This window comes from Ambystoma mexicanum, chromosome 11 (genome assembly GCF_040938575.1).
Source record: "Ambystoma mexicanum isolate Mex_15411 chromosome 11, UKY_AmexF1_1, whole genome shotgun sequence".
NCBI classification, from domain to species: Eukaryota; Metazoa; Chordata; class Amphibia; order Caudata; family Ambystomatidae; genus Ambystoma; species Ambystoma mexicanum.
In genome coordinates this window covers 1,260,496,476-1,260,517,693 of record NC_090934.1, presented here as the reverse complement: position 1 = coordinate 1,260,517,693, position 21,218 = coordinate 1,260,496,476, and the positions used below count along the sequence as shown (strand labels likewise).

Below are 21,218 nucleotides of genomic sequence, written 5' to 3'. Positions count from 1 at the left end.
GTGAATGGAGCTCGGTGGGAGTGGGGCTGAGTGAAGTGGACTGACGATCTTGACCTAACTGTCTCAGTTGGTGTCGCACTATGTACATTTTACATTGAAGCGCAGTTCCCTTCATCAATTTCAGCATAAGCAGAGTGTGGGGCTGAGTGGAGCGGTCTGATGGTCTGGACCTAAGTGTCTCAGTTGGTGTTGCACTACGTACATTTTACATTGGAGCCCAGTTGCCTTTATCAACCTCCTCATGCGCTGGGTGTGGGGCGGAGTGAGGCTTAGTGGAGCGGTCTAGACCCAACTGTCTGAGTTGGTGTTGCATTACGGAAATTTTGCATTGGTGCGCAGTTTCCTTTATCAATTTCAGCGCGCGCGTGCAATGGAGTGAGGCTGAGTGGAGCGGTCTGGACGGCCTGGGAGATTGGGATAAGAGTGGTAGCAGCCAAGGAAACTAATCTCTGGATTTTGTGAGTACTGAATTTGCTGACTTAATTGGAAGAGCTGACGTTATGACAATAAAAGGTGCCTAAGAAATTCTATAAACTATGGAGTAAAAAAATAGGAGAGCAGACTAAAATGGCTAATGCACAGACCAGTAATAATGTGGAAGATGCGAATGGGGGCCTGCAGAGATAATGCAGGCAAAAGTGCGTTGTTGAATTTTCCATTGACGGGTATCATGCCAAATCAGCTATCAATAGATAACAATTCTCTGAATTTATGTTATTCATTAGAAATGGAAGCAAATCATTATGTGATTTCATCAAATGCTCCGAACCCTGCGCTTTCAATGGTTCATGACCTCCAGGTTAGACCAGCGGACCATTTCAGTGTAACGCCTGATCTAGTCGAACAGAGATATGTGGAGGAAAATATTACGCTGATCAGTCCAGATGATGAAACAGCTGAGAACTCGGTACATCGAGAAGCAGTGAATTGTGCACTACAAATACTATTGAAATTAAGCACACAAATAGATGAGGAAGTGCAGCGTCATTCAGTAATATTGGAGGGTTTGGAAAAAGGACTGGCCTGTTTAACGAGAGGAAAATCAATAGTGGAAGAAGTACAAGGCAACAATCCAGGCGGATCACTCCCACCTCCAGTAGATATTGGCAGAACCAACTGCGGAGGTGCTTGAATCTACAAAGGTAGATGGTGAGGGTAATGATAATAAACCAGAAAAAGAGAATTTGTAGATTTTGATACGTGACTCGTATTTAACAAGAAAAGAGCGGCGCAAACGAAAAAGGGCAAATTAAGCGGAAAGTTAACAAAAGTGTTGCCACTCAAGGAGAGACGGGAGACACGGAGGAGACTATGCAGATAGAGGACAGCATGCAAAACCAGCAATTTAAAAAGGCCTGAAAAAAAGTACATTGAAAAAGAGAACAAAGGAACATTGACCAGCTGGTTAAGAAAGACTACCGATCATGCTAAGGAAAACAGTAATTTAAACTCTCCTGGGTGGATTTCTGGCAAGGGATCAGTGATGTATGAAAATTCTATGCCTCCGGAGAACCGAGAGGAGGTGAATACTGAGGAACCCCGATGTGAAATCGCCCAACCACAAATGAAGCAGTCATCTCATGTTAGAAGTGTAAGATTTGACAAGGCAGTAGATAGGGAGCCCTATGCATCATATTTTAAAATTAGATGTCTCTTCCATTAAATCGAGCAAGGCTTCTAGAATTATTGGGATACTTCGCAGTGCTGAGAGTATTAGCAAGCAGAGACTTTAAATATGTTGAGCAACTAGAAACAAAGCAATGTCCAACTGCACAAGTCCATTGCTATTCAAAGAACGGGATGAAAGCGACAAAGGAACAATCATACTTTCTGCTGAAATTAGGCTATGATATTGACCAGTATAGTCAAGATGTCAGTAATGATGAAAAGAGTAGTAATGCGGACCTCAAATTAAAAAAAACCTATGCACGAGGGGGGTTGTTCTGTAGTAATTGCGAGGACCCATTATAGGGCTGAGAATAAAATGGAGGGATCTGAAGACAAGTGGTGGTGGTGGCTGTCAACATTCCTTCCAACACATCCTGAGAAGAGACCATGGAAGTTAGAAATCAAGTCAGGGAATATACATGGATATCCTCCTCTCCTAGAAAGAAATGATGGCTCCGGACATCTGTTGCATTCGGCAGATATTATTGTGTTGCAGGAGACATGGCTAACATCGGGTATTCAAATGGGTGGTTACGTGGGATATCACAATGTGGCAATAAAAGAAGATCTAGGTCACCCTGGGGGCGGGGGGCATTTTACTGCTTGTTGCAACGAATATGTCTGAAGAAATTAGACAGGGGGGTGGGGATCCTAATGTTTTAATTGTGAGGATAGAGATGCGATTGATATGTACAAGTGTTACTGGTGAGCATATATGATCCGCCAGGGCAGAGGGGTGATGGGACATATGCATTTGTATTTTTATGATATTGTGGGCATGAGATTGGATGTGAATTCAGAGGAGATTATTATCATTGGTGGTGATTTTAATGCTAGGTGCTGCCAAAAAGCTGGGGAACAGAAAATTGGAGCGTCCAATAGCACTACACTCGGGACAAATGTTCTTTCTAGGAGACAAGGTTTTAGATGGGCGTAATTTTTGTGTGATTTTAGATTAAGGTATGTTAGATGGATGCACTGAAGGGAATTTACAATAGTTTACCTATATACGTGTGAGAAGGGTAGGAAGATGATAAAATAATTAAAGGTTATTTTTCATAATGTTAGCGACCATGCTATACTTACTCTAAGAAAGAAGCAGGGAACAAAAGAGAAATGTCTGAGGATGCTAGGAGAAGCGGAAATGAATGAGGGGGAAAAATCAGTTGGGCTGGGCCGACCGTAATGTAAATGCAATGCGTAGGTATATAATGGAGTGTGAAGAAAAGAATATTTATGCATTGCAAAAAGTTTCTCCTAATGAAATTGTGTCCTGGCTAGAAGATTTGACGGACACCTTTTTACTGATTGGGAATTTTAAGGTTGGTTGGTTAGCGCAGGGTAAGGTGGGAACAGCATATGATAAAGAAATTGTGAACAAAAAAAGGCAGTTGAGACAAGAGATTCAGAGAGTCAAAGTGACAGTTACTGATCGATGAAATATTAAAAAGGTAAAGAATGGTTATAGAAATTGGGTCAAATATTACAGAATGTCACAAAGAAATACAAAATGGCAAATTATGTACGCAATTCTAAATCCGAGGGACTCAAAAAAACGATTGAAATCCTTTAGAGAGGTAAAGGGTGAGGAGGTGGATGCGTTCATTAATATGATAGGAGAAAAGGAGTGGCACAAATACATATCCCAAAAATTTGATGGAAAGGGAAAATATTAATTGCAAAACGGGATGATATATATACTTTTATACTTTGATGAACATTTGGAAGTGATCAAGAAATTAAAGCAGTCTGGACACCCGGCCCAGATGGAATTGCAAATATTGTGATAAGTCAACCAGAGAGATCGGCAGCCATTTTATGTGCCTTTTTTCAGGCAATAAAACTTGCAGGTGTTCTCCTGGATTCATGGAGACTGTCTCATCTGATACCGATTTTTAAAAAGGACATTTCTAAGGAACTAGAAAATTATAGAGTTATTTCTTTGCTGGATGTCTCGAGTAAGGTGTATTTAACCTTATTACTAAGAGAAATTGAAAAGTGGGTTGTGCGAGGGGATCTGCTTAGTATATTTCAAACAGGCTTTAGCCCAGGCCTATCAACAATTTACAATATTAGAATGTTGAATTTACTCTTAGGACAGGCTGCAGTGAAAGGAAGGATCCCTTTTGTCTGTCTGTGGTTTCCCTGCATTCAAAGGCCAAGAGGCATTAACCAGCAAAAGCGGGACTCTGAGCCATTCCTGGCATGGCGTAACTTTCATATGAGAGAATCTCAGGAGATGTTTTTCAGCAGATCTGTCTTGCTAGCAAGAGTTTAGGTTTGAATTATATTGTTTTGGTAGAGTGGAAGCGGGCGGCTGAGTCATTCATGACCTGGATACATATTTGGTGAAATAGACTAGATTCCATGATCTTACATGACATTCCGCAGCTCCTTTACATTCCACAGCAGATATATGGCAGGAGCATTCTTCCTTATCCAAAGTACCAGCTGTCCCACGGCAGACCCTATATAGAACAGGAACGCTTAGACCATTTCTTCTACATATCACAGAATGCCCCTCCCCCACACTTTTTCCACAGGCTCTTCCGAGCCAGAGCAGGGACTGCGGGGTCTGAAATCCCTTTTCTCAGTCAATACTATTCCATGGCATATAGGAGACAGGACCTTCTCCAAATTCCCCCACTATGCCATGGTGGTGCATATGTCCCAGAACCCTCAATCACCTTCAGTTTCCATAGCCCCTGACATCGTAGGACAGGTACTGTATGTCACTGAAACATGTATCTAAGCTTGAGTCCATACTATGCCGTGGTATATAAAAGACAGGCCCTTCTCCAAACCTCCCACTTAACATGGTGACTGATATGTCCCAAAAAAAAACGACGCCTTCCAGTTTCCACTGACATTGCAGGACAGGAACTGTATGTCACTGAAACGTGTCAATTTTCTCTGTACTTTCTGTGGAACCAACATCCTGGGCTGTACAGGCTCTCGCATCTGGCAGCACACAAGCCGTAAGCTTTGCTGAGACCAATAAAGTCACCTTCACATTCGGATTATGAGTGACTGCGAACTTCCTTACCTCGAGCAAAAGCTGCCCTTTTATGATGACATCTGGGGATCTAGGCTCTCCATTTGGGCCGCAGCCCACGTGGGCGAGGCATGGACAAACTTTCTGAATGGCTACAGAAATTGCAGTCCCACAGCTGGCATCTATAGAGGCAAGCCAGTAAAGTGTTGCAGTAAATTGAGATGGGAAATTGCAAAACCAGCGCTGGATCCTTAGGGCACCCATGCACATTGAGTAATCTGACCACTCTATCGTTACCTTCTGTATATAGCTGGGGAGGCACATGGAGCGATGGGTTGATAGTGTTAAGATGTGGACCTCCTGCACTACATGCCTATAAGAGGAGAACCTACATCTCCCAAAGAGATGGGGAGGATTGTTAACAATATGCAACTTTAAACATTGGTTCGGTGCAGATATTAACAGATGCAGCCGGTCCGATAGCAGAGCAATTAGAGTGCTCGCTTTGACATCTGTGCAGAGCCTGCTGACGCAGGTTCAAATCCCAGCAGGGCTAAACTCAACCTTTCATCCTTCCAAGGTTGATAAATGTGCACCACACACCATGGGTAATAATGAGCAGTGCTCAGATACCTGAGGGTTCGTGGCGCTATATAAATGCTACATTATTATTGTTATTAACGATCAGCTGTCCCAAGAACGTCTAAGGTGGAATCAAGGCTTTCGGCTCTGACCAATTGGAGGAAGCTTGCGATATGGTAGGCGAATGTAGCCCAGGGCAATGTCTTCTCTGGACCAGGATCGAGCCGATTGATATCCAAACTCTGTGAAAGAACATCCGCCTGGGTATTACAGGTACAAGGAGCATAGGTAAACAGAAGGTTGTACTGAAAGAAAAAATGCAGCCAACAGGATTGGCGGCTGTTTTGACATTCTGCGTGTTGTAACACGCACATGGGTCAGTATGTATTTCAACTGGTAATAAGGAGGTTGGGTTGTTTCAATAAAGGTGCTTCATGTGAAGGCCCGTTTTGAGTTCTTAAAGGCATTCTCCTCCAAGACTTCCCAAGAGAAACATACCCTTTTTTCAATAGCTTAGTGATGGATTGTACCATTTGAGAAAAGTTGGAGATCAACTTCGGATAGAAATTTGAGAATCGCAAAAACCGTTGCACCTCTAGTGGGAATAGCCCATTCAGAGACATACTGGTGCCCTCAGATGACAAAATATACCCAAAATAGGTCTGATGGAAGGAACATTTCTCTGGTTTAGCCAGCGATTGGTTTTGTCTTAGGCATGGCAGGACTTCACAAACATGATGTTCGTGTTCACTAGGGTTTTTGAAGAAATCGAGGATTTCATCCAAGTAAACCACTATAAGAGGTCAGAGAAGATTTGGTCCATGAATAATCAGTGGTGTGTTGGCCAACCCGAAGGGCATAACTCAGTACTCATAATGGTCGAAGGGGGTCCAAAAGGACCGTTTTCTATTTGTCTCCTGAACAAATCCTTATAAGGTGGTAGGCGTGTCTCAGATCTAATTTGGTGAGGATGGTAGCCACTGTGACTGCTTTCAGGATGCCAGGAGTTTAGGGCAAGGGTATTTGTCCTTTGCAGTTAATTTATCGAGTGCATGGTAGTTGATGCATGGTCGTAATTCAGATGTTTCATTTTTGGGCACGAAAAATAACGATTCCCAACTTGAATCCATGATCAGTCCATTTTGCAGATTGGTATGTAAGTACTCCAGTAGGGCTTCTTTTTCAGGACCGAATGAGACGCACATCCTGCCAAAGGGGACCGCTCTGTAGACATCCTTAAAGTCCTCATTTTGACTCTGTATAGTAGGGGCGGCATCAATTCTGGCATTAATAGTTGAATCGTCTTGGATTTGGCTGGGGGAATGTAGTCCTACTGCCCCATGCTGTAAAAAAGGAGCGAGACACGTATCGTACCCCAGAAACATGGTATCAGCAGTCCAATTAATATATGGATTATGCAACCTTAGTCATGGTAATCCTAGGAAGGTGGGATAATTGCCTGCCTGGATGAGATGGAATTCCAGATCTTCCTTATGGGCTGCGAGGTGAAATGATAATTCAGATCCAGATAACAATGATTGTCCATCAACACCCTCCACAGGTATAATGGTTTCTTTGGAGGTTTGTGGAAAGCAGGGCAAAGGCACCATCAATAAAGTTGCCTGAGGCTCCACAATCCACTAAAGCAGGTATATTCTGGAGAGCACATTCTGCCCAAATGCTGGAAACCTTTAAAACGACCATCAAGGGAGCAGTAGTTTTCTCTTGTGCCACAGTGGAAATATGGGGACTTGTCAATACATCCCGAAACATCGTCCCCTTTAGGACCGAATGGGAGGTTTTCCCAGCAATGAGGAGAAGGCGACTGGACATGCTCTTACCAGATGGTCTTTTGAACCACAGTACATAGATAAACCGTGTGTTTTTCTATGATTTCGTTCTTCAGAAGTTAGCAGACCATAATCTGCTCCTATTTGCATGAGGTCACGCTCATCTGGCACTTTTGGTACTGGCATAGGGGCTTCTGTTACAGGCCGAGTTACACAGTTCTTTGTTTTTTGTTGTTGTGGCGTTCTGACATCTGAAATTCTATCTGCATAACCAAGGCTATAAGTTCAGCCAGGTTATTCGCACGCGGTACTCAGACCATCTCATCTTTCAGATCCTCATTGAGACTGCATCGAAATAGTGTAATTAGGGCTTCGTCAGGCCATGTGGTCTCAGTGGCTGTTTGAACAGCGTAATGTAAAACAACACATCCAAACTTCTTTGCTTAAGGTCCAATAGGGCAACTTGGGGAAGTAAACGTCAATTCAGCACATCCAAACATGCCATTAAGACTGTTTATAAACCCAGGATAGCTGTCCAAGACTTGGGTGTTGGTGGTAACCAGAGTGGTAGCCCAGTCCAGGGCACTACTTGCAAGGTTGGATATCATGTAGCCAACCCGTGCGCGATCCAAATGAAAAAGGATGCTTTAAGCGTGAATTGGAGTGTATGTGTCCAAAATTAATTAAGCCGTTTAGGGTTTCCGTTGTACTTTGCACAGGGCAGGGAACCTGGGGGATATTTCAAGTGAGGCCCCGACAGCAACCATCTGAGATGGCATTTTCTGTTTTGAGGTGTTGCACCTCCGTAGTTAGTGCCTGAACAGCTGCTACCAACTGCTGCACCTGATCCATGATAGGGATAGTGGGCGTCGCTTACTGTGATGAGCAAGCACTAACTTGGGCTGGAATGCCTTATGATATGATTGGTTATTTATAACTCGCTTAATGCCCAGAGGTTTCTAAGCGCGGACCCAGGGAGCGAACCTGTGTTGCTCCGTGTCTTCGTGCTTCCAAGGCGAGCACGTTGCCCCTGAGCTATTCTCCCGAGACGCCTTGAGGTTAACTTCAAAGGGTCTGGGATGAAGTAGTAGAACAACACCTCCTGAGAGCACTACTGCCTGAAGGAAAAAACAGGCAACCATACTCCCAAAGGAACAGTCCAAGGGAAAACCGACATGGGGGAGAAAATACGTGTAGATGTAAAGTTGCAGCAAATGGAATTAGGAAGTCCACTACAGAAGGAACAACAAGGAACGGCGGATGCTGAGGAAACGAGTGTCAGGAAGGAGAAGGGGAAAAAGGCAAGAGGGGAGCAATTAGAAATGAAACAGTGTCAAGTTGCTCACCAGAGTGAAGCGAGGCACCTTCCAGTTAGAGATCCATCACCTTTATGCATGTGAATGCCGCTGCAGCTCCCTCTTCCGGCGAACATGGTGGCCGCCATCTTGGAAGGGAAGTTACCTCAGGAAGGCGCCAGCTTGGAGGTGGCCGTGGTGGTGCCCGAGAATGTGGGAAAGGTGTCACTGCTTCCATAGAGACCAAGAACACGGGGCGGCTATGAGTGCCTGATAATTGGTCACCTTCTTACCCAAGAAAGATAGAAGAGTGTGAGATACATTGTCCTCCTTTCTAGAGAAATCAAATTATTGCCGTTTGTCGGCCTCTGAGAAACCAGGGAACTGTTCCATGATAAAGCAGATAATTTGAACTCTGTCATGGAACAGTTCCCCAGTCATCAGACTCCCTTCCTACCTGGGCCAGCACTGGGACGGCCACGAGATCAGCCTTTATTCTTAGAGGAACAGAAACATTTCCAATCATCAACCCTTCAGTCTTTTGGGAGCCATAATATTTGTACGAGTAGCAGAATTGCAATACAAGCATTATATATATGAATAGTCGTATCAACTGTATATTGCAGGCATGGTGGTACTCCCTCTGCAGTTATGATTACATGGTTCTTCAATGGAAAGAGCAGTGTTATGCATGCTAATAACTTTGGAGCTGTCCGGCTAGTCAGAGCAAAACTTTCCAAATTAAACTATTCATTCACCACTAGATTTTTTGGGGAACTTTAGTGCCACCATATCAAGAACAGTGAAATGGGGCAGTTCTACACCAGGCTCCACCACAGGGAGCTCCAGGTCATGGCCTTTACATGCAGAAAATGGAACCCATTTTGGGGTGAAACTGGCTAATTTAACAGGATGCATGCACAACTGAATTGTTGGCGAATACCATGAACACATGTGGCGTGTCTATGCAAATGCACACACAGCCATGCCCACTCAGGTTGGGATGTGTGATGTGGTCTCGCATTACCGACACAGAGGGACATGTACACGATTAGTAGAGGCCTGTGGCAGACATGGGGCGGAGGCTATGTAAATGTAACCTAGCCATGTTCACTCTGCGTGTGGCATAGTCTCTGCACACCATAAGAAATGGATCTTGTCCATGATGAGTAGAGGCAGGAGGTGGGTGGGAGCAATGCCACGGTACGCATAACTGTGTTCGCTCTGGGTATTGCGTTGACTTAAGAGAACTTCAAAGACGGAAGGACACATTTCTTCCAACAGTAGAGACACCAGGGAGGCACTGCATTGCATGTAAGACCACATACACTGTCCTCTTGCAGTGCTATCTGATAAATAATGGGTGAAACCATTCAGGGCTGGGGTATGCACTCACTCAATGCCTGGGGTAGTGCATGTTAAAGGAGCACGTTGGGGTGGGTTGCCAACGAAAGCTGCAGAATGTCAGTACTTTTTGGGCTTTGCTTTGTAGGCATAACATCCTTTAAATGAAGATGTGTATAGCGGTATAGAAATCAGTGGATCATAGATGATAATCTTTGCTTTACCATCTCTAAGACAGGAATGATCTTCTTTGGGATATATGATTGGTTATTTATAGCGCGCTTAATACCCAGAGGTTTCTAAGCGTGGACCCGGGGATAGAACCTGTGTTGCTCTGTGTCATCTTGCTGCCAAGGTGAGCATGTTGCCCCTGAGCTATCCTCCCGAGACAGGATCCGACCTGTTGGATCAGGTAACACATTGATGCATCATTTTCCACATCATACTCTTCCTACAACCACAAATAGACTCCCTTGCCCAAATATCACACTCCCTGCTGTATATCCTTAGGAAGATTGGCCCCTACTTGGAAATGACAGTCAATTGAAGTGACCAGCACTCTTGTCCACTCTCTTCTAGACTATTATAACAGTCTCTAACCAGGACTAAACAGAAACCAACTAAACCAGCTGCAACTTATCCGAAGAAAGAGTATAGACTTATTTTGGGACTTAAGTCTGGAAACATATCTCACAAGGCCTAGAAAACCATAACCGGCTCCCCATTGCAAAGAGAAGAACACACAATCAACATTGCTCCTGAATACCTGAACTCTTAAATGAACAACTGACATAAACAAAATGTGTACTTCGAAGACCGCTAAGATCATCACAGGATAACAACCTAACTGCACCCGGGTTCAAAAAGTCATGGAGGGAGATGCAGCAGTATTTGCTACGAAATTCTGAAACAACTTCCCCACAACCCTGAAAACAGAACATTCCTCCAATCGGCACAAAAGGAACGTGAAAACCTGGGTGCTTGACCAGAAGGTCTAACTGAGATTTGCCCACATGCATTAATCAAATAACCTTCCACCCCCCATACTCTACCGCACATAGACCTTTTGTCTAGCACCTGCGCCCCTTATCTTTTACTTTAGCCATTACCTGAGAACCTTGAATTTGCCTGCCTCTGCCCAGCAAAAAGCTACCTTACATGTTCCAATGTCCACTTGTTTTATGTTTGTTGTAGTATGAGTAACCTGCAAGCACCAGAATTTCTTTAACCTATGGTGCTTTAGCAAAAGAGTCTCGTGCACTGTATAACCCATGTGTAAGCTCTGATCTCGGATACTGGCTGTAACTACGCAAGCTACTTGGGCGTTTAAGCACCTCTGAGGCTTTCTATTCTTTGGGCCTCATTACAACCCAGGCGCTAATGGGTTAACGGCGCCGTAAAAGGCTGCGGCGCCGTTAACCTATTAGCGCCTAATTACGAGGTCCCTTTGCGGGACCCGACCTTAACGGCTGGTGTAGACCAGCCGTTAAAGTAGGGACCCGCAAAGGGACCTTGGTGCTAATTACGGTGCCGCAATTTGCGGTACTGTAATTAGCACCAAGGTCCCTTTGCGGGACCCGACCTTAACGGCTGGTGTAGACCAGCCGTTAAAGTAGGGACCCGCAAAGGGACCTTGGTGCTAATTACGGTGCCGCAATTTGCGGTACTGTAATTGGCGCCTTCCCCATCCCCATTGAGCCCTATGGGGCAAAAATAGGAATGGGGACGGGCCATGGAGGAAGGGGGAATTACCGCCCCGCCAACCTTGTAATGGGGTGGTAATTCCCCCTTTCTCCATGGCGGAGTCGGTAACTTACCGGCATGGACCATGGTGCTGATAGCACCATGGTCTTCCGCCAGGGTCGTAATGAGGCCCATTGTGTATAGGTCACTCCTCGGTATTATGCCTGAAGCCTGATGTGGTTTTCCCAGGTGCTATGAGACGCTACCCCGACAAGTTAGTTCATCAAAAAACTGAAAAATAGTGTACAGAAGCTTTAAAAAAGAGTTGAAAAGGTTAAGTCTACATATTTTGGCAATGCCAAAGTTAAGGTGCAATCTATCAGTACTAATTAGGTATTTCCCTGACTACAAAGCCTTTCATACTAAATTTGAACTCGCACTATGCTACTGCTTCAAGCACTCACTTTAAATATTGGGCAGCTGATGTCCATGCTATAAAGCGAGACTTGTGAAGTAGTGGTGTAGTGTCAATTAAGGTTCAATGTGTAGTGTTATTGCCATTGGTTTTATTAGGAAAATACTTCGTACAGAGTGTTTGTACCTTAACGTTGCCTATCCCAATGCACGTAGATGTCTTTTTTTTGTTCCAATCCCTCTTTTTTTAATGACTTTTCTGCTCAGTTGTATAATGCATGTAATTTTGAGTGTATTATTCAAAGCGTTTTGTTGTTAGTCAAGATGTGCATGCGGCTGTATGCTGTGGCTGTTGTGTATGGCTGTTGTGCTGAATTTTATTAGGCATGTATTTTTCCAGGTGTATTATTCTGAAGGCCTCATCAGGAGTTTGGCGGTAGCCCTTAAATGTGGCGGCAACAGGGTTACCGCTGCATTTTCTGCTCCGCCCAATCTCGAGCCCGCCGTGTTAACACCCCGCTCAGAGCTTCCATTTTTTGGCACAATTACCGATCGCCGGTATTAAACGTGGTAATTGCGGCAAAAATGCCCTGTGGGACCCAATGCGGAATGGAGAGTAATGTTTATCGCCCAACTCGTGATCCGGCTGTAATAACTCCGGACGGGTGCGCGCTAACGCAAATAAAGTTGGCAGGTATCGCAGTCGGGATACCGCCCATCCCGTGATGAGGCCCTCAGCTATTTGTCGTGGTGTGCGCTTTATGCATGCAGTGTCTGTTGTCTATGGATATTGTGCTGAGTTGTATTACTCGCATATTACTCCTAGCATTGTGTTATTGGTCACAGTGTGGGCTTGTATGCAGTGCCCATTGTCCATAGTTGGTGTTCTAAATGTCTTTTCTGTGTGTTATTGCAAGCATCCTATTCGAAGCCCATTGTTGTCCTGGTTCGCTCAGGTTGTGCGCTGGAACTGCGCATTTACGAATATATCATTACAATTATTTTCTCAAAAAGTCAATGTCTAGAGTTTATCTGATCCGATTTGCAAAATTCCTGCAGTGTGCACCGGTTCATAGTAAGGGCTAAGCAAAGTGCCATCTAGTTTTGAAAACCAAAGCACACAATGTCTAGATGTGCACCTTGGTACAATGTTTTTTTGTGGTTCCAAGGAAAATACAATGCAAAAAAAAATTATCCACATTTTTTTTCTCATGAAAATAGATTGTTTGGCATGACTATTTGGATCTGGAAAGATTAGTTGCTTCCCGGATTCGGTGAACTTCCCTGGACGAGGTCAAATTATACAGAGGAAAACCTTTTTCATTCTCCTATGTAAAGTGTCATGTATCCTTTACTATAGAATCGCAAATGCAGGTCCTAGTGGCATTTCAAATTACTGCTACTATAAAGAAATGATTAAGGTATATCAGCGTTGGATATTTTGACTGAATATTTGGAGCAGTGTGGTTAAACAACTGTTATGCCGAAATGGTTTCCGCCACAGACTTATCAGGAGACCAGGCAGTGCACGCACGGTCCGCATAAAACCGATTCTTATTAATGAACATCTTCCCTCAAACAGTGGTCTTAATCTGGCCAAGGATGTTGCAAATCACTATATCATTGTCTACTTCAAAGGTCATCGCTTTGCAATAATATGGGCTTCTGTCATTTCAGTGCTTTGGTTTAAAAGGATAGGTGGCATAAGGGTTCAAAAGACGGGTGGACAAAAATGAGCTGTCTGTTGGGCTGAGATCACGAGACAGAAGTGGTGGAATTAGGAATTGAAGTTTGAGTAATTGAGAGCAGGTAGAAGGATGTAGTGCTTTCAATTGTACCAGACTGAAAAAAGTACCCCATGCCTGTTTTTAGTAAAAGGCTGCAAAGTCCACTTGGGATTCCAGTGCCTCGGCGTCTTGTCGGCTTGTGCTATTTGGGGGTCATTTTTTGCAGCCTTAATTTGCATGTTTGTGGGTGAACTAGTCTATGTTATAATGCAGGAAATTCACACATTATAAAACATGTCACAACTTCTGTCCTTCCACTGACACCCAAAGCATGAGTGTTATCTTCTGGTGGTGCAGGAAAACACTACATTTGTACATACTGTGTGGAAGGAGCAGAGCCCAGAAGTGTATTCTGAGTGAGAAGGTAGGTGACCCTAAAACCCTCTGAGTTATGTACGAAGCACCCCCTCCTCCTAGCAGGGGACAATGACATGGCTTACATGATAGCAACTGCTCCACCTACTAGCACCCACAATTAGATAGACCACACCGAGCTTTCCTATAGGGCTAGAAGGAGGGGACTACATCTCCCATAATCCCCATGGTTTGCTGGAAGAAAACCTGGACTTGAAAACCACATACATTGGCAAACTAAAAGGCCAACTGGGGACTGGGGGGGGTAGTTTGAGCAAACCCACAGTGGGGGTTTTCCAATACCCAGGAAAAACACCACTGCCTCGAAAAGGGGAGAAAGTGAACACCCACCCCTCCTGAATAAAAAAGGGGAAAACCAGAACTTGCTGCCTCTCCCTCTCTGTAGTGGAGCTGGTAATAGAACTGATCAGAGGGAAACAGAAGAAGGCCAAAAGCAGTTTGAGGGGATTGGAACCTTCCAGAAGCAAGTAGGGAGCGAGAGCTGCAGGCAGCTGCCAGACAGGAAGTGTAGATTTGTCTCCAGAAAGAAGTCAAGTCTCCTCACCGCAATTCTCCTGGGTCCATTGCACATACATTCTTTATTCACAAGACACAGTAACTAAATGGCATGGGTGGTTTTTAAAGAAGAAAATATACAAAACAATCTTGAGGCAAATAGCTTTACTGCCTGGTAATAGCCAGGGACAACATTATATCGGGCCTTTAACAAGGTCCCTGATGCTGATACAAGGTAATAAGGCCCTGCAGATAATGGGTATATAGAAATTAGTGCCCTGAGAGAACAAGTTAGCAGAGGGGTCTGCAAATTGTGGCTCTTCAGTAGAGTTTTGCACTACGACACCCATAATCCGACACCACTGAATATGCTGGCTATAGTTGATGGGTGTTGTAGTCCATAACATCTGGAATGTCAGTGGTTGTAGGCCCCTCAGTTAGCTTGTAGAGAGTTATGGGTTGGTATCCAGTCATTGCATCGAATACAAAGCATTGAATGCCAAAAGCATCGAAAAAAGCATCAGATGCATTTTTTCAAAGGTAAAGGTTTTATTTTAATAATAATGGGTTTTAAAGGGTAAATGAACAGGGAATGGGGGACCCCCATTAAAAAAAGGGGAAAAAAATGCATTCAATGCTTTTTTTCATTGCTTTTTTTAGACGCTAAGGCATTCGATGCTTTGGCATTCGATGCAATCACTATAAACCTTCTGGGTTACTAATTGGATGAGGCGGGTGAAATGGCAGTTGATGTACGAGCAGGTGGTGAAGCTGCCAATGGGCAGAAAACAGTGAGGAAGGATGAGACGACAGCCTGGCATGTAGAGGAGGCGGGCTGCCAGCTGCTGTTAACAGGAGGGGCAGAGGAGACATCCAGAAATAGGTAAGAAAGTGGCCAGCGGTGGTGGGTGAGGTGGCATGGTGCAGCGAGAGAAGACGACTGGCGGCATATGTGAGGACCCACGCTGTAGTTTGAAGAGCGCCACCACTTAAGGCAACTTGGAATTCGACTGATCAGTGAAGAGAACAAACCCAACCTGGGTACTAACTTTACATCCAAATGTGACTGTGTCTTCTCAGAATGGCTATGGACAGCTGTCTGTAATTTGTTGGGTCCTTCTAGATAAACGGCATCCGTTTTGGGGGTAGATTACATCATCAAGGCCCTAACTTCTGGAACGGTCTCCAGGTACATCTGCGCCTGGTGTAAGACTGCTGTATGAAATGTATAAATGCACAAAAAACACACATCACTCTTAGTGCGTTTGGATGGTCCTTCCCTTCCCAGCTATTTCGTGCTATTTAGCAGTATACAAAAACCATCAATCAAATAAATGAAGGCAAAGAAGACTCCACCTAAAAAAATAAAATAAAAAAAAATAAAATCAAAGAGAGAGCAATAACTGTTCCGGGTCTGAGATTGTGAAAGGCCTCAGTGAATCGATGTCTGTTTGCTCACCTCTTTGAGAGTGAAGAAACAATAGTGATCTTTCCAGTGACAGGAGATTGCCTCCTCCAGAAACAAGAAAAACAGGTATAGTTGTATTCATAATCACAGTGGCGGAGAATGCATAGCTCACTTTTCACCGCTGACAGTTCTAAGAGAGGAGATTACAAGAAATTCAAGAATTTTGGGAGCCTCCCTGGAGATACACAAAACCCAAAGCTGCTGGTTCGCTGGGGAAAGTCCTAGGTGGGTTTTGCGGCAAAACTCATCAACTTTTCAGGCAGCACTTTACAGCAGTACGAGTTTGACAAATAATTTTAAGTTGATTCTGGCCTTGCGTGCCTGCTTGTGTGTGTGTGTGCATTTGTGTGTATATGTGATATATGTAAACCTTTTAGCCCAGTGGCTCCATATATTCCCTCCGTTGCATCCTCAGCATATCTCACTGCTGAGGACCTCTCCTCCCGCACTGAGTAAGGAATGGAACCCGTGCAGCAGGATCCTTTCTCTCCACTCTGCCACTGGGCTGTTTTTTATGGGGGTTATTAGGGTGCACATGTTTTGTTCTTCTATATATTCTTTTTTTGGAATGAGCCCATGGACCATTCTCTGCTGTATAAAGTTGACAGCGGGTTCAGTGGATCTGTGTGAACCTGCTTTCCCATTTGAACCCCTTGTGGTCTATGGATGGGTCTGCTCCTATCAGTACTGCTCTTGGAGTTGTCTTCGCCTTCAAGAAAACCTTCAGATCAATGTTATTAGGCGTCTGCAACCTTTGGCTGTCCAGATGTTTTGGGTTAAAACTCCCATACGTTCTATCCAGCATAAGAGTTGTAGTTGAAAGCATCTGGAGAGCTGCAGCTTGCAGAACCCTACCGTAGACCTTGATCTTTTGGGTATTGGGTGCAGGTTGCACTGGAGTTGCATCCTATAGGTTAAAGGGCTGTGTTGGGCAGGTCCAAACATACATACTATCTCTAAAAGGACACATGTACAATCCAGATGCAGAGCAACATTCCTCAGTTGCAGGAAGGGCTGGCAGCACCTAAAAAACAAAACTAAAGTTGCCTATTTCTGCTTTCGGATGTCTTTTATTATGTAAAGAAAATCTGCAATATCTTCTTATAGGTCCTTGTGGTCAATACTTGGATAGGGCCCTGGCCAAAGTTCTCTAAGACACAGTATTGTTCTACTTTGACAAAAGTGAAAAGGCTAAATCCCTTAGTATCTTGAGGCTGCTCTGTAGCAAAGTGAGGAGAAGTACTCACTGCAAAGCTTATGTATTGAAAGAAGGAAAAGGGCATTTAACATGCAATGCTGGGATCTCGAAGAGCTACAGAAGTAGCAATGAGTACACATTGCCAACCTGAACCAGGATCCTTTTGTTTTTGCCCCAGCTTCCCTGAAGTTCTGTTCCTTTGTCATGAGATTACACAGGTTCTACATGAGTTAATTTGCCACAGATGGGATGAGCATGTATGAGGTCTGAGGGGAACTCCATGCCAAGGGGATATCTCTAGCTAATGGTGTCAGTATTGGGATCTAGCAACTAAGTGCATTTGGGGGGTCTGATCTGAGAGGACCTACTATCTTAGTCGAGTGCCCTACTCTACACGACACAGTTAGAGAACTGAAGAGATATAGGCCCCTGCTGGCTGTTTTAACGTTCTTGGATCCGTTTCCTGATTGCTCCTTGACTCCAGAGGTTCCTCTTGCTCTCCTTGGAGATACACTCAGCGTACGCCTGCCAGGAAAGAACTTGTGATTCCCCTCTTGCCCTACGGGATGCAAACTCAAAATGATTACTGGAATAATTTCTTCTCCCTCCACCCACGAGTGCTTTTCAGTCTGAAGTTATTCTATCCTTTCAGCCCAGGGCAGTCCTCCTGAATGCAGCCTCTTCTCCTCTTGCGCCCTCACTACCATCTCTCCAAATCACCTTGTACCTCTTCTGTCCCACCCCCCTTCATATGGTTTCAGATTTCATATAGGCCCCAAAAGTCCCTGGGAAAGGATAGTTCATTCCCGCGTTAAACCCCAGATCACTGCATTTGTCAGGGTCTCCCTTCTCCCCTTTTTAATCATTACTGCCATCTCTGTTGTATTGTTAAGTGACTGATTGACGGGGAGCACAGGCCGAGAGCTTAAGGACTGGCACCACCATTTTGAGGTCAGGCTGACCTGCCATGGTGTCCCACTTTCCGCTCTTCCCTGTACCTCTTGCAGAAATAATCTCAGTGTCCATGAGTTTGTGCGGCCCATGAGGCGGACGATTCCCTGTCCAGCTTTCAGCTTATGCCGAGTGTAAAAGATGGAGAGCGAATGAGCTTCCAAGCCCCCAAATAGTTGTGGGTTATACTAAAAACCTAGTACAAATATCAGGAGAAATTTAATTACCATCCATAGGAATATAAATATAAATAATTTCTGCATGGAACCCATGAACTAATGCAGAAGCATTTCACTGCAGCACTGCATGGAGGTGCCCATCAGAAATGTGTGTACCCAATGGATACACAGAAGACAAATATATATATTTGTGCCACATCATCACTAGAACAGGGCCTAGTGCCAAATTCTCATGGTGGAGCTGCAGAGACCTCATACTATTCAGAGTTGCTTAAAAGAAAGTTGGTGTCTACTGGTAAGGGGGTTGTTTCTCTCATGTATTTGGATACTTTCCGCTTGTCACTGTGTTATATATCTTGCTTTAATATCCTAGCCTTGTAGGCTGCTTTGCGTTTAGTCTGGTGGTGCTCCTAGACTATCTTCTGAGAAGAAGCTAGTGGTGACAATGTGTCTCTGCTCTTTTATGCCTGATAACATTGCTGTTCGATCACATGGATTCGGTCCATGTGGAGGCCCTGATTTGGCCCATGTGCTAAGTCCTGCTCATTCAAATAGGGTCTTGGCCCCAGTGCTTCACCCTCGAAAACAACTCTCTGGTGTGTGGAATCACTATATGGGATTGGTTGTTTTTTTTTTTTTTTAACTTTTATTTATTGAGAGAGCAGGTTCACAACAAGACCACCAACATAAACATCATAATACATTGCAGGCGCAATTCCAGTACTTATGTGCATACAATGGGTGAAAAACATTACAGTTCAGGGCGAAGATGAGGGTGTTGTATCCGTATCAGGAGTTAGATTACACAAGTATAGGCGTAGGAGTGTCCAAATGTCTTTAGGGCGGCAAGGTGATGGGACTGATGGCACAAAGAGTTCCTCATCATCATTGAGCATACATAGGTCTTTTAGGAAATTGGTTTGTGATATGGCCCCACATTTGGGGCATTGCATTTGGGACACGATCCCGAACAGCTCTCCACAAATTTAGCTAATTTGGACGGGGCATAGTGTAGTTGATTTAAGACTTTAAACTGGATCAGTCGGAGCCCAGAGTTCATGGAGACCGATCTAGTGAGTTGACAGTGCCGGGCCCATCGGACGTCATCGATCTGGGTGCCTATGTCTCGTTCCCAGGTCTCTTTTATCGTGTTACGAGACGGGGTATGGGTTTGCACTAGACAGTATAACATCGAGACCCCCTTATTGTGGCTGTTCATTAACACTATCGCTCTGATATATTCGTGTGATTGGGGTTCTGCCGGGAATGTCGGCCATCTAGCCGCAAAAGCACCTCTCATGCGATGGTACTGGAAGCGTTTGAGCTGACCCCCTCCCACCGCTCCAATGAAGACTGTGAGTTCACAGAACATGCCATCAGGGAACATGTCCCGTAACGTGAAAAGCCTATTGGGATCCAAGGACTGTTGAAGGGCTTTATCGAATGTCGGAGATATGATGGAGAAGTTCCATAGGGGAACCTCTGAATCATAGGGGGTCTCAAGGCCGATCCTTTTATAGATCTTGGACCACGCACGTGTTGTTGTGTACTCCGGGTCGAACGGGCAAGTATCCCCATAGACAGGGTTAAGGAGCACTGATCGTATGTCGTTGGGGCAGACAGCTGAGTTTTTCCAGAGGAGTCTGCAGGGCCGTATCTTCGGGGTCGAACCAATGTTTCGCGAATTGTGCTTGTGAAGTTAAATAATATAGTTCAAAGTCTGGAGCGGCAATACCGCCCTGTGAAAAAGGTTTCACCATCTTATCCCACCCCAGCCTGGCCGTCTTCCCGTTCCAGACGAAGGAGGAGGCAAGCGACTTGAGATTCGCAAAAAAGGGTTTACCAGGCCAGATTGGGATGTTGTTAAAATAGTATAGGAGTTTGGGGAGGACTATCATTTTAAGCAATGCCACTCGGCCATACAGGGACAGCGGGAGGTTGGCCCACAGTTGGAACTTAGTTGTCAGGTGTGACAGCAATTCACCGTAGTTGTGTGTATAGCAGTTGTTTATCTCTGGCCACCAAGATTCCCAAATAGCGTACCTGGGTGGGAGCAGGTCTTAGCCCTGCTATCTCGGATAGGTCACCCGTACCATCGGTCAAGGGGAATATTCCGCACCTAGGCCGTCTGAGCCGGGCGCACGGCCTCCGGATAGGGATTTGATGGCTTCTATAATTTCTTCCACTTTAATAGGTTGATCTAGAATATTGCGTGTCGCAGTGGTCAGTGTGGGGAGGTCAAGGCCATCTAAGTATCGGAACGTGTCCTCTGTCGTTTTTCTATCGTGGTTGGAGTATAGGGCGGAATAAAATTCAGCGAAGGTGGAGTTGATGTCCTGTTCCCTATTGACCATTACCCCAGCTGGGGTCTGTATGCAGGGATCGGGTTGTGGTGCCTGTCGGTTTTTAGCATATTGGCTAGAAATTTCCCGGCTTTGTTACTTTCCCCATATCTGCGGGCCTTGGCTGGTGCGGCCATGTACAAAACCTCCCTCCTCGCTAACTCACTGAATTCCTCTAGCGTGGCTTGAATCTTCGATAGGGTTTCCTTGTCCTGCACAACACCATATTGGGTTTGTAATGAGTCCAGTTTGGCTTCGGCTATACCTAATTCCCTATGAACAGATTTCAACATACCCGTAGATTTGCCCAGGATGGTACCCCGGATCCAGACCTTGAATGCCTCCCATAGGGTAGAATAGGTAGTCACCGTTCCCACATTTAGTTCCAGAAATTCTGCTATCTCTGTATGTAAGGTTTCACAGACATTGGGATTCTTAAGGATCGCAGGGGGCATTCTCCATCTCCTAACCGGTGGCGGGGTGTCGCCCAACTGGATGTCAAGTGTTAACGGTGAATGGTCTGAGAGAGTGCAGGGGTGTATTGCGCAATCAGTGACCGTCCCGGCCAGGGATGAACTAATGAGCCAGTAATCTAAGCGTGAGTGGGAGTCATGAACATACGAGTAAAAGGTGAATTTCTTTTCGCTTGGGT

At 44.8% G+C, this 21,218-nt stretch overlaps 1 protein-coding gene across 5 annotated transcripts in view; it reads left to right on the top strand.

Annotated features, from left to right (window-relative positions):
• AP3B2 (adaptor related protein complex 3 subunit beta 2) overlaps positions 1–21,218 on the top strand; it is a 533,172-nt gene that overhangs the window by 131,212 nt on the left and 380,742 nt on the right. The window lies entirely within an intron of this gene.